Genomic DNA, 4,281 nt, shown 5'->3' with positions numbered 1-4,281 from the left:
CACGGCCCACCGACCCCGCCGGGACACCCCCGGGACAACCCCGGGACAACCCCGACCACCGCCGGGACACCCCCGGCCCGCCCTCCGCCCCCTGAGTGCTGGGGCCGCAGTGCTGGGGTTGTGTGGGCGTGGAAGCTCTTTCACAACACAAGCGTGGGGCGTCTGCAGAGCCCTGTTCGTCGCCGGGGAGAGTCTCTGGCGTGACCCTGTGTTTACAGAAGTTACGGAATCAACTTACAGGTTGGAAAGTACCTCTGGGTCTAACCTATGACCGAGCACCACAATGTCAACGAGACCATGGCATTGARTAYTACATCCAGTCTCTCYTACAACTCCTGCGGGGACGATGACYCCATCACCTCCCCGGGCAGCCCTTCCAGGATCTAATGATCCTTCCTGGAAKCAGTTTGAAACACTGTTTTGTGAAGTGTTTTGTGAAATACTTTGTGACACAGTATTAAGTCCAATCTAAATCTCCCATGGCACAGTTCAAGATTTCTCGCTCCTCCTGTCGCTGTCTGCCTGGGAGAAGACACTGACCCCCACCTGGCCCCAGCCTCCTTTCAGGCAGCTCTAGAGTGTAAAGTCCCCTCTGAGCCTCCTTTTCTCCAGGCTGAACACCCCCAGCTCCCTCAGCTGCTCCTCACGGGATTTGTGCTCCAGACCCTTCCCCAGCTCTGTTGCCTTCTCTGGACTCGCTGCAACCCCTCAGTTCCTTCCTGCAGGGAAGGGCCCAGAACTGGACACAGCCCTCGAGGTGTGGCCTCAGCAGTGCCCAGGACAGGGGGACAATCCCTGCCCTGCTCCTGCTGGCCACACCATTGCTGATCCAGGCCAGGATGCCATTGGCCTTCTTGGCCACCTGGGCACACCCTGGCTCATGTTCAGCTGCTGTCACCAGYACCCCCAGGTCCTTTTCTGCTGGAAAATTTTGGTGCTTTCACCTCACTGTGAAGGAGGTGTTGTTCATAAAACACACACAAAGGCAGCATGGATCAAACCCACACTTACTTTTCTATAAAGATTTTTTTTAAACTTCTGTTTAGTATTTCATTACTTAAAATGTGGAAGAACAGCTGTGAAAGTACAATTAAATCATCCAGAAACTACTTACCTTTGATAAGAGTAATGAAGAACTTGGTCCAATTTTAAATAACAGCTTTAAATAGCACACTTCATGAACTTCATAAATAATAAAGTGCTTCCATACATGAGGGGAAACCAGTAAGTTTTCCTTTTATTTTTAACAAAATCCTGCTACTAACTGACACAATCATCAAGTATTTTATATTGTCTAGTTATAAAAGTGCYGCATTTCACTATATTATTCCCCAAGCTATCTCTATCTCTTTATCTGCCCGAAAAAAAAAGCTAACACATCAGTGCCTATTGTAGTAATGTAAAACAAACCCACAGCATATTAGAATTCTGTTAACTTGAATATTTTAAAGGAATWAAAAGTATCAGAAAAATAAGTGTAATTTACTGGAGTACTTTAGAAGTGAAAAGCTGTCTACTTAGAGTTGGAGATAATTTTGCTATTGTCTTAATCCAAAGAGATTAAACACAACCAAAAAAGTAGGACCTAAAAAGCAAAATGGTGTTTTCTCCCAGGAATGGTTTGATTTGTAAAAGAAATCAGTGTTTGGATATGTGTTGTCGTTCATTTGTGTATAGCTGATAGATAAAATTTTTCATGAAAGGAAAAGCAATGGTAAGAACACCAAAAGTGTTCTGGTAGCTAACCTGTGAGCGGTGGAGATGGCACTTCATGCCTTAAGTGAAACATGCTTTCCATTTTGTCAGCTTGGGGACTGAAAAAGGCTTGTGAGATTGATATGTCCCATGCCTCAGATCCTTTGCTTGCTTCTCTATTTCAATCCTTAGCTATGATTTAAGTGTTGCTTTTTTTCATACCTAGTTCCTTTAATAGTGAAGGAGATGTCACCTAGTTTTCAAGATATCTCGTGTAAAACAACAAAAGCAAAAAATTAAAAGAGCCCCAAACAACCTAAACCAAAACAAAACACCACATGGTTGTGTGCTGACTCATTTGATGAAGGAAGTGGTATTTTTCCTTCCTGTGCTTCAGGCACTGCAGCAGCTTACTTTGGCTGTATCTATTTTAAAAGTTAGATGTATATGCAGTGACTGGTTTTTTCCCCCCAGAAGTTGTTATCCACTCTTTCTGCAAGTATCCAGTAAAATATGCTTTGATCTTATCAGTTGCTGAGATGGAAGAGGTGTGCTTCTGTCAAAACCAAGCTAGCAAAAAGGAAGCCACTACAAAGATTAARAAAGGGAGCGATGCACACTTGTCTTGGAAGCTTTGTAGTGGTTTGGTTTTTTATTTCCCCCAACCTGTTTTTATCATGGAATACATGAGGGAACAGAAGACATTTCTAGTGGCATTTTTCTTGGCATGTTTTTCTCTCATACCCTACATAATCTCRCTGGGAGCTGGTTTGTGAGGAACAGAGATGTCAGGATTTCTGCGTAAGTAACTGAGAGAGTGCAGAGCATGGAAGAGGGGCTGAACTGSGTGCGAGGTGCTGCCTCCTCACTGCTGTGTTTTGTAGTCCCTGAGGCTGCTGTGCTAGTGTTTTGCCTATACCTTGCAAAGTGCTTTGGTCTGGAGACTGGTGAAAGACAAGGTGTTTGATTATTTCAGGAAAGGTGACCTCAATTGCTTTATTAATTGCTTTTGCTTGTAACCTTTTTAAATAAATTCTTTATCMGATATTTCAAGGAAGGTGACCCAGTTTGGGATTTGCTGCCTCTCACCATTCTTCTAAGAGCTGGYAAATCTCAGCATTCAAGTTTCTAGAGCTTCACATGAAGTTACATCCAATATTTTTCTGATAATTTCCATGTTTAAAAAGGAACACTCTTTCTGAGTGACACCCTAAATTATGTGGAAGAAAAAGAAATGTTTCACTTCATATTTTAGGGAACAGTTACAGTAAAATGATCTCTGGTGAAAGCATGTATGGGACTTGTGATCTTTCAGTGCCTGTCACTACCTGTTTTTAAGGCTACTGTTATCAATATGGCTGGGGTAAGGTGTTTGCTATTTAGAGACAGGCTCTGTTCCTAAATTGGTGGAAGATCAACAGGAAGACTGCTGTCATGTATCAACAGTGCAGTTGATGGAAGAGGGAAAGCTAATATGATTGTCTCCTCCAGAGGCATTGCCACAATTGTTCTGATATTTTGGGTTTGTACACAAATATATCTCTGTATGTGCATTTATGTATACATGGTGTGAATGTAAAGTAGATTCTGTAGATTGCTGCAGCAGATTCTGTTGCTTCTTTGCTTCCAAACCACATGYTCTTCCTGTCCTTGTGAGATGTGTRTGCAAATGTGTATGYTGCTAGAGAATAGGCTGGCTGTAATGATACACTTGGGAATTATTTTTGTCCTGTGATATTCCATCAACACTTGCTAACTGTCCTGATATATGTAACAGTGAAACTGGGCTAACCTGAAATCTCCAAATACCTGAAAACTTTGAATATACTAGAATAAGTAATGTCGTGGATATACATAGTTACTGTGCTTTAGTAACCCTGGGACATCTATTTTTTATATTGGAAGTGGAAGAAGCAGTGCTTAAACTCTAGAGGGTTGCTTCTCTATGTATTTAATATTATTTAAACTATGGAAATGTTTTTAACTTTAATCGAAGACACAGTATCATCTAAGAAAAGCAGTGTTGTACAGAGATTTGTACAGCAGTGATTGGTAAATTTTTATCATTATTAGCAGCTTCAAGACCTATTGAGTTGTGCAGGTTGTGCAAATGTTATTGAGCTGTGTCCCTTCAAATAAGTAATATTTATATTAAACTCATACAAATTCATGGGGAAAGTAGCCAAGAGAAGAATTTTGTTGGGTTCAAATGAACTSTGTAAGTGCATAGAATCACAGTATACCTCATGTTGAAAGGGACCTGTAAGGACCAGCAAGTCCAACTCCCTAATGTCCTGTCTGAACTTCCCCTGATGGAGCTTGGTTCCATTTCTTCATGCCCTGCCACTTGTCACCAGAGACAGGAGATCCTCACCTTCCTCTCCCCTGCCTCCCCACACCTGGTGAGGAAGTGTAGACTCCTKTGAGGTCCTGCTTGAGCCTGATGACTGTTGGCTTTTTTGATCTCTAGRAAGAAAGCTAATTTTCTTCCAGCAATTAGTCCTCTGACCAGACGTTACAAAGCTTGATGATCACTGGATTTCTTGCTTGCTTTCATTATGAATTGACTCCTAGCAATAAAAAAAA

The sequence above is a fragment of the Malurus melanocephalus genome, unplaced genomic scaffold (genome assembly GCF_030028575.1).
Source record: "Malurus melanocephalus ecotype Western Australia unplaced genomic scaffold, MMel_1.1 scaffold_41, whole genome shotgun sequence".
Classification (NCBI taxonomy): domain Eukaryota; kingdom Metazoa; phylum Chordata; class Aves; order Passeriformes; family Maluridae; genus Malurus; species Malurus melanocephalus.
Note: the sequence above shows the minus strand (reverse complement) of the source record.